A 15,273-nucleotide genomic window follows, 5' to 3' on the forward strand; every position below is an offset into this window, starting at 1 on the left:
TTTTTAGGGTTTGTTGTTTTCCACAGAACCTAAACCTATATATATATATATATATATATATATATATATATATATATATATATATATATATATATATATATATATATATATATATATATATTTACTATCTTATTAAAGAAATCTCGCTATTTCTATAAATAGATTGAATATAATAATAATATTTTTTTAAGACGTTCAAATCATTAAGCTAATAGTACAAGTAATCACCAATAAAATAATATAATAATTTTCAATTGTTTAAACTGTTTATCAAGTCTACGTTCAATCCATGTATCTCGGTAAATATCTGACCCTCCCCACGATCCTTCCTCATAGTCTCTCTTCACCTAGCGTCAATACCACATATCGATACACTCATCGTCGACCATCTCTCTGTAAGATTAATAACCAACAACATTCCTACTCCCTCTCAGTCTCTTGCTAAAAAAACCAAAATGCCCCTATCTTTCTTTCGCTTTCGGCATCCCCTCATTATTCTCTCTCAAAAATCACGGCAAAGGTAAGAGAAATGAATTTTTTACATCCTGGAGCTCCTTTGCACCATTCCCCTTGATTATAAGCACCCTCGCCACCATCCAACGTTTCCCCTTTGCTGCCAGCTCCCACCACCGCATGAAAACCCTAAATTTGTCACCATCATTTCATATAATCGAGCCCTTCCTAACCCAAAACCCGAAAATGAGATTCTTACTTTTGTCGACATTCCACCTACATGCAATTTCTTTATATCTCTATAATCTTCATGGAGGAACATTGAGGAATGCATATGATCGAAGCTTGAGTTTTAAGATAATGGGTCGCAATGAGGCCAAGTTGTTTTCCCTCCTGGTATGTTCCACTTTCCCTGATCTGGTTTTAGTGAAAAGAGACTTGATGACTGTGTAATCATTGATCAATTTGAAGTTTAAATCATTCGATTGACACAGGAACATACCTTTATGTGTATTCAACATGCTTAAATCTATGTCGGATCTACACCATCGATCATTGGAACCAGAACAACCTGTTCTTTCTTCACCGACTTCCCCTTTTTTTGTATTCGGTCTTCAGGATCTCACCACCACTCGCATCCCTCCACAGTCGCACCGTCGTACCCTTCTGGCAACACTCACCAGCATTAGCAACCATCGGTCACCAAATCAATGAGTTCATCAAACCGTTTACCTCCGGCGGAAACCATTATCGCAAATGGTATACGATATTAAAAGTTTTGTTTATTTTGTTTAAAAGTTCATAATTTATTATGGTGGTTTGTATTAATAACTGTTTTTTATTGTATGTAATTTGTTTTTGTAGATCTAAATACCCGAGAAAAAGCAAAGAAAAAATTGAAAGAGGCCTTTCTTGGTCCCTTTTCAGATCTGGTATTCCTCTTTCATTCCATTTTGAAAACGACATATTGTTTTTGTTCTGATCTGTATTGTGCTCCTATCGAATCATATACATATCTACTCTTTGATCAGTTGTTTTTATTAGTTTTTTTGTATGTTCCACTGTACGGATCCAAAATCAAGGCATCAGTTTATTCGTGTTCTATATGTATGTGGTGCTCAGGAGGTGAGAACTTATTCTACCTTTATTTTTTTTCAAACTAATATCATATTTTTATAGTTCTTTGCATTGTTCTACTTTTATTTCCTAATTACTAGGGGTTATGGCATCTTCTGGTCTTTAATAAATCTATCATACTAATTGGTAGCTCAAAATATGTTGTGGTGATAGGGCTTTTATTTATTGTTGCTCTGGATTTTGCACAAGTCCAATGCTATCATGATATATAGGGAAGTTTATTATCTCTATTTTTTGTTTGAATTTTATTAAATCTCTAAAATGTATACATGTGCTGCCATGGTTAGATTTCTTTTTTAGGTTTGTGATGAACAAAAACTGTTGAGGCAATAAAAACTGACACTGATGTTGCATGTGTGTAAGTCATGTTTGGAGGATGCCTTTGATAGTGGGGTTAAGTACATTGCCTTCTTTAGTTAGTGGGATAAAGTTCAATGCACTTCAGTAAGTTTATGAAGATCTTTGTGTGGTTTGTACATCTTTGCTTATTGATCATTTAACTGGTCCAGTGGTCTGTTACATCCATAAGTGGTCAAAGTGGTCCAGTGGTCTGCTTCATAATTGGTTGTGGTTGCATACTTCTTTGGGAAATGTATGTCTCTTACAACCTCTTGTTTATCCATTTTGTGTGAGGTACTTGAGAATCATGTCTGTAATAAGTAATTTTGTGCAGATCATGCTGTAAAGTACCATTGATTGGATGTGTGCTAACTTATGCTTTTAAATCAGTTGCAAGAGGACTTTCAGAATCAAAAAGTGAAGTTATTTTGGATGAACCATCAAAAATAAAGGAATTTCTTGATTTGTGGAGCTTTGTGGTTTGGTTAGACCTAAATCTCATGTACTTTCATTTTACCAAGATTAGTGTCATGATTTCTTCTTTCCATGTTCAGTAATTATAGTATTTGATTTTTGTAACGTTTGATTGTATAGGTTAGTAGGAAGTGGGAACGACAAAGTTGAAAATCTGGAATCGACAATCTTTTATACCTCCTATCAATGCTTGGATAGAGTCCATTGCTGATTATGCCCGTGAGGGGGGGGGGTCTTATTTTGAGTTTGTCTAAAGTTTTTGAACCATTGTATCATATGGCGAAGGTACAATAGTGTTTAGAGATCTTTGGAGTTTATAGGGTTGGATTCCGAGTATGATTTGAAATGAGCGAAATTATGAAATGGAATTAAAGTTCATCCGCTTAGTTTCTTTGAAACTCTAACAACATCCAATTTCTTTGAAACTTGCAACGGAATTAAAGTTCATCCACTTACTTAATAGAAGGATTTAGACTGTTATCTGAGTATTTTAGTGTTATAGTCTATTCAGTTGACATAGAAAACGAGGAGTGTGAATGTGGAAGATGAATACAAGAAATATAAACTTAATTGCTTTGATGACTTAGGTGACATATTGGTTTTGGGATAAGGTCTAAAGGGTTTGTATCAAGTTTTTCAACTATATGTATAAGATAGTGAAATGATTTGTCTTAATTATGCTTAAATGCAAGAATGAGTGGTGTAATTTTGTTACTTTGATTATAATGGCTTCTTACTTTTATTTCTTCTTACTAACGTGATTCTAATTTTAATTTATTATAATTTCGTTATCATTTTGTCAATCGTGTAATCAAAATCTTTTTGTCAATTCCATCTTGGACACTTACTTATTTGTGTGATACAATCAAAACTACCAAATTAATTTTATGGGTAAATGTATTCAAAACTACCAAATTATAAAATAAAAATAATAAAGCTTTAAAAAACACATGTGGGAGGCGAGAATGGTGATGATTGAACACAAAATAGAACCGTTGATTGGTTTGACCTGCGACAGGCAACGATAGTAAATACTTAAAGTAAAATATGCAATTCTAAGTTATTAATTTTCAATGTAATCGTATGTATGTAGTACTATAAAAACAGATCTATATAAGATATATTTATCTTCAATGTAATCGTATGTATATAGTACTATAAAAACAGATATATATATATATATATATATATATATATATATATATATATATATATATATATATATATATATATATATATATATATATATATATATATATATATATATATACTAGCAGTGTACCCGCGCAAAGCAGCGGGGCGCATAAGTTCTTTCAGTGATATGTTTCCTTTACAAAAATGTTATGTTCCAAAAGAAAGTAAATGTCGAAAACAATATAATCAAAGTGATGATTAATTAATTGTGGTGAATTGCTTATTTGTGGCTATTAAATCAAACTAAAAAAATCATTAAGTACTAATGAATTTACAAAATATTGATAATTCTTTAGTTCTTTAGTTCTTAAAATTCTCAAACGCAGATAAATCTATTTCTGTGTCGCTTCCTTGCAAATTACAACTAATCATTAATAAAGTTAACTCTAAATAGTCGTAACATCGTAACTTGTTCCGATACTTTGACCGGTTTGATGGGTTGTGGGTTTATATCGATTTTTTATTTTCAGTCCGCACAATGCGGCAGACGTCAAGCGGGGCTCCGTGAATAATTTTTTTCGGTGAATTGTTTTGTTTTGGCTAGTAGTTTCATTTGGAGATTAGACTTTTGGGATTTAGACAAGGGGGTGGGGTGTCTCAGTAGAGATAAATACCATTGGTGTTTTGTTTTAAAAATAATATTTGGTTTTTGTTTTGGATTTAAAATATATGTCCTAGTTTGGGAATAAAAATAAAAGTAAATTGTTTTCTGATATAAATAACATCTTATTGGTTTTGGTATGAAAGAGAAGTGTGTCGATGTGTTTGAATTTGTTGTTTAAATTTTTTGATTTATTTATTTATTTATTTTGGGTTAAATTGGTTTTAAGTTTTTTTTAAATGTTACTTTTGGATCATGGTGGTTTAATGGACAACAAATATATTACATTCATTGAATTACTATATTAAATTCCTTTTGATTAGTGTTATTTATCGTTACATTTGTTGCGAATGAATCACCTCCCTTACATTATCTTTTAATTTTTTTCAAAGAAATTATTAAATAACACATAATTAATTGGCATATATCTTCCTTTTAAAGATTATGTTCCTTTTAAATATTTTCTTTTAAAGATTATGTTCCTTTTAAATATTTTCTTTTAAAGATTATGTTCCTTTAAGAAACATGTAACCATGCATGTTCAGGTATAGACAAAATGTATGATAATTTTTTATTGATCGATTTTCTATAACAACTAATTATGTATGAAAATATAATAGACACAAAAGTAAAGTGGGATAGGAGATATATATAGTTTGAATGAAATACCAAACAAAAATTTGTACGAACACCAAATAAATAAAACACACTTTCATTTCATTTATAATTAGGTCTACAGGCTATAGATATTGTTCCCAAAATCATTCAAATTTCTAAAACCATTATAAAACTTGTATACCTATCATCTGTAATGTTGTAGGTAGCAGGAGCCCTATATATACTTCACATTCAAAAACAAAATTATTGGTTAAAGGAAAAGTCTTTTTACGGAATAGTCAATAGAGAATACATAGATACAAACATAAATATTAATACCAACCAAGAATAGGATTTATGACATGTGATCGTATGATTGTCATCATTTTGGACCATTTGTAGCTTGATGACCAAGACGGTTCTATGAGTGTGTAGAAAGACAGAGTTAGAAGGGTAATATTTTCTTATAAAATTAAAAGACAGAGGGTTTCCAGTTTAATATTTATCTAGGAAGAGCTTAGGAAGAAAGAAATTCTTGCATCTACAAACATTAAAAGAACTTTGAAAAGTTTACAATTGCTAACAAACTGAACAACATAAACAAACGTTCATTTGGGAAGATACCTGATAGAGTAAAAAATTATTTAATTAGACATATAATTGCAAAAAAGAATCATGCTGGAGTTTCCTTTATTAAATAAGCTAAATGATACAGCTATCAAAGCTACAATGTCTGGTGACGTCACTATTTGGTTTAACAATACATTTTGTTTGCATTTACCTTTTCTACTATAATTGCAGTCAATAAAAACTAAGAAACTTCCATGAAAATGAGTGTACAAACTGTTACTTGCCCATTAAAGGTGCTGAACTGCTGATGTTATCTCCATCAAAAACATTAGAACCTTTTGTATATGAAGACAATGATATAAGGTGGACAGTGAGTGTTTCCTTTCTCGAGTTGTTCTCTTTAGGTGAATAGTTATCTTGTGGTGAGCTTTCACAACTATGTGCATAATACGCCTAAACTCACTCTCATATTGTACATACAAAGCAACAACAACATCCAACTATATCAAGAACCAATTTTTTGGTTAGTTAAGAACCATATATAGGAAATGTACTTTACTTTCATAAGAGATAGACATTTTCAAATTGAAAGTAGCAACATCTCCTTGATCCATGACAGACCGTCCACTCGAATCCTGAACAAAATCCAAAAAATATATCAAAATTGGTCAGACAACATGTTAATCTCATATCCAATCCTTTATCTCAATGTCTTAGAAGTGTTGGAAAATTAATTTAATTAATTTCCAAAAATGGATTTTCTCCATTTTTGAGCACAAATTTTGGACTCTAAATATAATCAAAACGAGTTATTGATTATATATTCGTGTTCTCCTCCGTGATATCTACGTTTCGATATATCACACGCCCAAAACGGATTAAAAATGAATGGGAAATTACTTGTCAAAGTAGAGCAATTGGAAGAGAAAATAAAAGAGTTAAGTGGGTTTAAAACTCATCCCACATTGGTGGGAGAATGAAAAGGAAATTGGTTTATAACTACAAAGACTAGTTACCTTTGTAAGACTTATTAGAACCAAGGCTCTCTCTTGCGCGCGCACGCAGGGGGGGTGCAAATGCGAGCCAAATTGGCTTCGGGCTACTGAACTTGTGTGCGAGCGCGCGTCCTGCGGGCACGAATGCACCACCGGTCGACCAGAAAAAGTTCAAGGGCCTTTTTTGCATTTTTTCCTTTTGGTTAACAGTTACAAAACCGAATTAAGAGCAATTAATCATAGATTTCGGTTTTGATTTCTTGATTAATTTTCTTATTTAATTGTGGCAGTTACGATTTCGTTTTAATTGCATCGGTTACATTGGATAGTATATATACAGTGCATATGTGACTGAATCCATACACCGGATGAAACGAAATCATTCTCTTCATCTCTTACGCTTCTGCTTCATCTTTTCTCTCCTGCTGCAACCAAGGTATCATTCGGGCCAAGTGAGGGTTCGGGCAATCTAGAAGAATTGCTTTCTACTATTGTATCCTGGGAAACAAACACCCATATAGGGCGAATTTGTTTTAAGGAAACTGTGTTAAACACAAGCCTCAGTCAAGAACTTTTTGGATTTTGTTCTTTCGCACAATTTTGGGTTATATTTTCCTAACAGTCGTTTGTGCGAAACGAACTTGGAAAAAAAATATTTGTTTATGATTCGTCTTTAAGTGTTTATAAAAACGAATTTTTTTCTCTACATAACAATTGCAGAATCTGTTTTCAGAAATCGTTTTCTAAGACATTTTCTGCTTCTTCTGTTTTCTGTTTAAGTTTATTGCATCCATAATGTGTTACTGTTTTCAGAAATTGTTTTCTAAAACAATTTTCAGATTCTTTCTTTTGTTTCACAGTTTTTCAGAACCTGCTTTCTGGAAACAGACAATATTTAACAGTTTAGTGGTTACTGAATTTTAATCTTTAACAGTTTTATATTTGCTTCCTTTTGTAGTATGACTACTAGTGAAGGTTCCCAACCACCAAAGCCTAATGGAACTCCTAATGCTCAAGGATCTCCAATGATGACCATGCCGGTCAATCATGCTGAGAAACCTGAGAAGTTCTCTGGACTGGACTTTAAGAGGTGGCAGCAGAAGATGCTCTTCTATCTTACCACATTGAATCTTGCTAGATTCTTAACTGAAGAGGCTCCTCGGATGCCCGAAGGAGAAGGAGATGTGCAAGCTTTAACTACTATTGATGCTTGGAAACATTCTGATTTCTTGTGTAGGAATTATGTTCTTAATGGCCTTGTTGATTCACTTTATAATGTGTATTGTGTAACAAAGACAGCCAAAGAACTATGGGACTCATTGGACAAAAAGTATAAAACTGAAGATGCCGGGACAAAGAAATTTGTGGTTGCCCAATTTCTTGACTATAAAATGGTGGATGACAAAACTGTTATGTCCCAAGTGCAAAAACTACAAGTCCTCCTACATGACATACATGCCGAGGGTATGGGGTTGAATGAGCCTTTTTCTGTTGCTTCCATGATTGAGAAGCTACCCCCTAGTTGGGTTGATTTGAAAAATTACTTGAAACATAAGAGAAAGGAAATGTCCATTGAGGACCTTATTGTTCGCCTTCGAATTGAAGAGGACAATAAGATAGCTCAAAAGAGTAGTTATACCCCTACTTCTGAGAAAGCTAATGTGGTGGAGCATGGTCAAACTTCTGGGAAGAATAAATTTGGAAAGGGCAAATTCCAAAAGAAAGGCAAGGGTTCAAACTTGGGAGCCAAAGGTGGAACTTTTAAGAAAAAGTTTCAAGGAAACTGCCATAACTGTGACCAACGGGGTCATCGGGCTGCAAATTGCAAGCTTCCAAAGAAGGCTAAGGAGGCAAATGTTGTGGAGAAGATAACCAAAGATGTGTCTGACATCGATCTTGCAGCGGTTATTTCTGAAGTTAATCTTGTGGAGTCCAATCCAAGGGAGTGGTGGATTGATACGGGAGCTAGCCGTCATGTTTGCTCAAATAGAGAATGGTTCAGAAACTTCAAGGTTGTGGATAATGGTGACAAGCTGTTCATGGAAAACTCGGTCACTTCTGATATCCAAGGTGTTGGAAAGATTGTGTTGAAGATGACGTCGGGAAGAGAGCTGACGTTGAATGATGTGTTGTATGTACCCGAAATTCGTAAGAATCTTGTGTCGGGTTGGTTGTTGAACAAGAATGGTTTTCGCTTGGTGTTTGAGTCAGATAAATTTGTGTTAACCAAAAATGGTGTGTATGTGGGTAAGGGGTATGCTGATAGGGGTATGTTCAAACTTTGTGTAATGGCTCTTAAGCCAAGTGACAATGATAATGAAATGAATAACTCTTCTACTTACTTGCTTGAGTCTTCAAATATATGGCATGATAGATTAGGACATGTTAATTTTGATACTCTTGTCGTCTAATTAAACTCAATCACATACCACACTTTCACATTGACTCAAAATACAAATGCAACACTTGTGTTGAATCGAAATTAACACGACAATCTTTCAAGTCCATTCAAAGGACAACCGAACCACTTGGATTAATTCACACCGATGTGTGTGACATGAAATCAATTCCATCTAAAGGTGGAAATAAGTACTTTATTACTTTTATTGATGATTGCACTAAATTATGCTATGTCTATTTACTTAAAAGTAAAGATGAGGCTATAGAGAAGTTTAAAGTGTATAAAAATGAAGTTGAGAATCAACTTAATAAGAAAATTAAAGTACTAAGAAGTGACCGTGAAGGTGAATATGTATCACCGTTTGAGGAATTCTGTGCAACTCATGGTATCATACATGAGTTTACTGCACCTTATTCACCACAACAAAATGGTATGGCAGAAAGGAAAAATTGGACCTTAAATGAAATGATGAATGCCATGTTGTTAAGTTCTGGGCTGCCACCCTCAATGTGGGGGGAAGCTATACTTTCAGCTAACTACCTTTTAAATAAGGTCCCACGAAAGAAATCGGATAAAACACCATACGAGTTATGGTCAGGTATAAAACCATCCTACAAATACCTTCGAGTGTGGGGGTGCCTTGCAAAGGTCGTGGTACCTGCACCCAAGGTGGTGAAGATAGGACCCAAGACTGTTGATTGCATATTTGTTGGATATGCACAAAACAGTAGTGCGTATCGATTTCTTGTACATGACTCAAAAATTCCAGAAATTCACAAAGGCACAATAATGGAGTCAAGAAATGCATCGTTCTTTGAGAATGTGTTTCCATGTCTTCATAAGGTTGATACAAATGCTTCAAAGTTAATTGAGCACAATGAATCCTCTTATGAAGAAGAAATAGAGGAAGAAACAGAGCCCCGTAGAAGTAAAAGGGCACGAGTGGAGAAGTCGTTTGGAGATAATTTCTACACTTACATGGTTGAAAGAGAGCCTCAAACTTTCAAAGAGGCAGTCACCTCCTCAGAAGGACCTCAATGGAAAGAGGCAATTAAAAGCGAAATGGATTCAATCTTGCAAAACCATACATGGGATCTAGTGGATTTACCTCAAGGTTGCAAACCACTAGGCTATAAATGGATTTTCAAGAAGAAAATGAAAGCGGATGGAACCATTGACAAGTACAAGGCAAGACTAGTAATTAAAGGCTATAGACAGAAAAGTGGCCTTGATTATTTTGATACATACTCTCCTGTCACACGTATTACATCCATTAGATTGGTACTTGCAATCGCTTCTATAAGAAATCTTGAAGTACATCAAATGGATGTTAAAACAACTTTTTTAAATGGGGATTTAGAAGAAGAAATCTACATGGAATAACCAGAAGGGTATGTTGCCCCAGGAAAAGGATCAAAGGTTTGCAAACTAGTGAAGTCATTATATGGGTTGAAACAAGCCCCAAAACAATGGCATCAAAAGTTTGACCATGTGATGTTGGAAAATGGATACAAGATTAATGAATGTGACAAGTGTGTTTATGTTAAAAACACAAGTGAGGGTTATGTTATCTTGTGCCTTTATGTTGATGATATGCTTATTGTTGGGAGCAACGATAAAATGGTTCAATAAACAAAGAACATGCTAAAGGCAAGATTCGACATGAAAGATATGGGTCTGGCAGACGTCATCCTTGGTGTGAAAATCACAAGGACTGAAAATGGACTTACTTTGAATCAAACCCATTATGTGGATAAAATTCTTGAGAAGTTCAACTCTGGTGATACTACTGTAGCTAGCACACCAATTGATACAAGTCATCGTCTAAGTAAAAATAGAGGTGAAGGGCTTACACAAGTCGAATATGCAAGAATCATTGGTAGTTTGATGTACCTTATGAGTTGTACCAGACCCGACTTAGCTTTTGCAATAAGTAGACTAAGTAGATATACCAGTAATCCAAGTGCTGAACACTGGAAGTGTATTAAAAGATTATTACAATACTTAAGGTACACTCACAATTATGGGTTGCACTATACAAGATATCCCGAGGTCATAGAAGGGTATAGTGATGTAAATTGGATATCTAACATTAAAGACTCCAAGTCAACCAGCGGGTTTTTGTTCACACTTGGAGGTGGAGCTATATCATGGAAATCTTCAAAACAAACAGTTATAGCTAGATCCACCATGGAATCTAAATTTATAGCACTTGATAAAAGTGGAGAAGAAGCTGAATGGCTACGACAATTTTTGGAAGATATACCAGGTTGGCCTAAACCAGTTTCTGCAATCTCAATCCATTGCGATAGTCAATCGGCAATTGGACGAGCGCAAAGTGCTATGTATAATGGTAAGTCTCGACACCTCCGTCGAAGACACAACACCATTTGATAACTACTCTCAACAGGAGTTATCTCAATTGACTACATAAGGTCCAAGGATAACATTGCGGATCCGCTAACCAAAGGGTTAAACAGGGAGTTAGTTGCAAAATCGTCAAAAGGAATGGGATTAAAACCCATGAACGAATAAGTTATTGTGAAGGAAAACCCAACCTAGTTGACTGGAGATCCCAAGATCTAGGTTCAATGGGACAACCTACTTGCATATAACATATGTGGATCACTGTGGGGGTCAACACCAACCCATTCCTATAAATAACAGTGATGCAGGTTAAGCTTATAGTAGTTGGTGATAAGTTGGAAATCATCAAGCTTTAGCTTTTAATGATTAGGATATAATCACCTATGTGAGAGAGAAGTGGGGTCGCTTCAAAGGGAATTGAATGGGCAAGTTCCTAAGAGCCCTTACAGAACCAGGCAAGTGTCCACGACCAAAACGGACACATCCACGAGAACCTAACTAGGTCAGGGAGAATCATGTGAGACATGTATTGATTATTTACACAAATGGCAGAACAGTTCAAGGACATCGAGTCTACTGGCCCGCTAGTAAAATAAATATGTATCTTAAGTGAAGGTTCAAAGGGTCATACCTACCTATCCTGTGCATGATTCAACTGCTGGATTTTACCTAAAGCAGCTTGGAATTGCGGATGCTGAAGCAATTTTCATTCATGTGGGGGATTGTTGGAAAATTAATTTAATTAATTTCCAAAAATGGATTTTCTCCATTTTTGAGCACAAAATTTGGACTCTAAATATAATCAAAACGAGTTATTGATTATGTATTCGTGTTCTCCTCCGTGATATCTACATTTCGATATATCACACGTCCAAAACGGATTAAAAATGAATGGGAAATTACTTGTCAAAGTAGAGCAATTGGAAGAGAAAATAAAAGAGTTAAGTGGGTTTAAAACTCATCCCACATTGGTGGGAGAATGAAAAGGAAATTGGTTTATAACTACAAAGACTAGCTACCTTTGTAAGACTTATTAGAACCAAGGCTCTCTCTTGCGCGCGCACGCAGGGGGGTGCAAATGCGAGCCAAATTGGCTTCGGGCTACTGAACTTGTGTGCGAGCGCGCGTCCTGTGGGCACAAATGCACCACCGGTCGACCAGAAAAGTTCAAGGACCTTTTTTGCATTTTTTTCCTTTTGGTTAACAGTTACAAAACCGAATTAAGAGCAATTAATCATAGATTTCGGTTTTGATTTCTTGATTAATTTTCTTATTTAATTGTGACAGTTACGATTTCGTTTTAATTGCATCGGTTACATTGGATAGTATATATACAGTGCATATGTCACTGATTCCATACACCGGATGAAACGAAATCATTATCTTCATCTCTTACGCTTCTGCTTCATCTTTTCTCTCCTGCTGCAACCAAGGTATCATCCGGGCCAAGTGAGGGTTCGGGCAATCTAGAAGAATTGCTTTCTACTATTGTATCCTGGGAAACAAACACCCATATAGGGCGAATTTGTTTTAAGGAAACTGTGTTAAACACAGGCCTCAGTCAAGAATTTTTTGGATTTTGTTCTTTCGCACAGTTTTGGGTTATATTTTCCTAACAAGAAGAGCCTCCGACGAACCATGATGTATTTTAAAGGAATATGGCTAGTTGGATACTATATGTCCAAGTATCTAGTCTTTCAAAAAGCTCATGCATACCCAACTCAAACTTTTCTTGGACCTGCAACATAAAAATGATACAAAATCAGGCTCCCAAACATTAAATGTAAGACATGAGGTAAATTAATTAAATTAAACAAACCTTATGCAGATATGTATCAGAACCAAGTATCTATTTGTTCAAAAAACTCCCTTAATCACCCATGGCTGAAAGTACTTTCAAAGCACAAGAGCTGAAGGTCTTCAAAAAGCAACAGGAAATCCATGGCAGCATGGCTTCTGAAAAACCATTAAATCCCCAATTCACTCAGATCTAGTACTTTTTATTTCTCTGTTACCCCTATTTTCAGCTTCCAATCAACTAAATTGCATAAAACAAACAACAAATCTAGCTCTTCTCAAAACTTACTATTGATAACAAAAGAAAATACAATTATCTAAAACACTAACAGTTGATAACCAGAGAAAAAACAACAATCTAATACACGATAAGACATAAGCTTAAGCCCTTGATGTTGGGGGGTTACCTGGATGAGAAAAGGAACAAAGATTAAAGAGAGAAAAAAACCTTTGTATCTTAATCAGCAAAAACAATATATAGGGGTACTTTGTTGAGAAAAGAAAGAAAATGATGGTGTTGTGCAGATTTGCTTTAAGCATATGTTAAAACAAACAAAAAACCCTACATAGATGAAAATATGTCAGGTGTTTTGTTTTTTTAAGTGCAGAAGCAAAAACCATGGAGTTCCAAGATCAAACCCTAATCACAAAACATACGCATATACCATGAAATAGAGAAAAATAAAAAAAAACTACAGAGGCAAAGTGAAGCACTTAGAGATATGCTCAAAACATGTTTTCAAGCTCGTTTCTCAAGCTCCTTTCTCTGTTTCTCACCCAACATCGGAAGCATTAAATACGTTTTGGGTATGATAAGAATTAAAGAGGATTAGGGCTTGATTCATGGTGAGAACATTACTTTCTTACCCGAGCAGGTTTGACCCATATTTTATTGGCTCGCCTTTGAGGGCTTGATTCAAGGATAGAGAGAAGATTAGCGATACCATAGAAGTTTTCATGGTGGCGTAGGGGTGTGCGGCTGTGAGTGGTGTGGGGTGTGACGGTGACGATGTTGGTGAAGAAGGGGTCCAATACTCCATAGATCTATAAAAGCCTGAAAATTCATCATTCCATCATTAAAATTAAAAAAATCTTGTGTAGTACCTTTCAAAAACAGAGAAAGGTACATGGATCAAGATGAACATCTGGCTTGCTTCTCCTTCGCTTCTTATAGAACAAATTACCTGACATTACATAACAAAATTAGGTTATTTTAGTAGAAATGCATGCTTATTTCCTTCTGGAACAAAATAATGGATTCAATTCGCACATGTATTTTGTCGCTTTGAATTTTTGGGCGACAAACACTACAGTGGAGGAGAAAGAGACGATAGTCGATCCCCATAACCAAAAAGAAAAATAAAATATTATCGATGAATACCTGGAGATTGGGAGAAGCGTCAAATATATACGCAAACCTCAACGGATTTCCCCCTAAATCTGATACCCCCAAAACACAGGAGGAGAAAGAAGCCTCGATTGTGAGGAATACCGGGTGAGAGCTGCATCTTTAGGGTTCTGAGTTTTTAGACACGATAGAGAGAACGTGTGTTTACATAGAAAAATTGATGATTTCAAATGAGGGAGGGGAGAGATATTCATCTGTAATGAGGGTTTTAATTGAGAGATAGAGAGAAAGCGAATCGTTGGATTCAATTACGGAGAAACAAAGGATGTATATATGTTGGATTCAACTTTTCGTCTTCAACCCACCATAGATCTAACCTGCAACCAATCGAAACAGTAAACGAAATGATTAGAAGAAACTAAAATCAAAACTATATACAAAAAAACACTCATCAATGGTAAATAGAGGTAGATGGTCGTGTTTAGGGTTTTTATTAGAGGTAGCAGAGAGAGATGAAGGAAGGCTGAGAGAGAAGTTCAAAGAAGGATTCGGAAGCAGCCATATTTGCCGAAATCTCAGTATTCAACGTAGACTCAATCAAATTAAGGGATGGATCAATTCTTCTATGCATCAAATATTTGCACCTTCAGTTATAAAGTTTGGATTATTTTAAATATAATATTATTTGATGATTACTTGTACTATTAGCTTAAAAGTTTGGACGTCTTAAAAAAATAATATTATTATATTCGATCTATTTATAAAAATTGTGAGATTTCTTTTATAAGATAGTATATATATATATATATATATATATATATATATATATATATATATATATATATATATATATATATATATATATATATATATATATAGAAAGAGAGAGAGAGAGAGAGAGAGAAGTGAATATGGGGTTGTTATGTACGTAATATGTGTGAAACTTTTTAAAACTACATCCTTTTGAATCAAATTATAACTACACATCTTTAGTATCTTC

The 15,273-nt window shown here is 34.6% G+C and overlaps 1 pseudogene; it reads left to right on the top strand.

Annotated features, from left to right (window-relative positions):
- The first annotated feature begins 10,402 nt into the window (after positions 1–10,402).
- On the top strand, positions 10,403–11,155 carry LOC145140459 (secreted RxLR effector protein 161 pseudogene; annotated as a pseudogene).
- The last annotated feature ends 4,118 nt before the right edge of the window (positions 11,156–15,273 follow it).

The sequence above is a fragment of the Lactuca virosa genome, chromosome 9, assembly GCF_052849685.1.
Source record: "Lactuca virosa cultivar CGN04683 chromosome 9, Lactuca_virosa_CGN04683_v6, whole genome shotgun sequence".
NCBI lineage: Eukaryota > Viridiplantae > Streptophyta > Magnoliopsida > Asterales > Asteraceae > Lactuca > Lactuca virosa.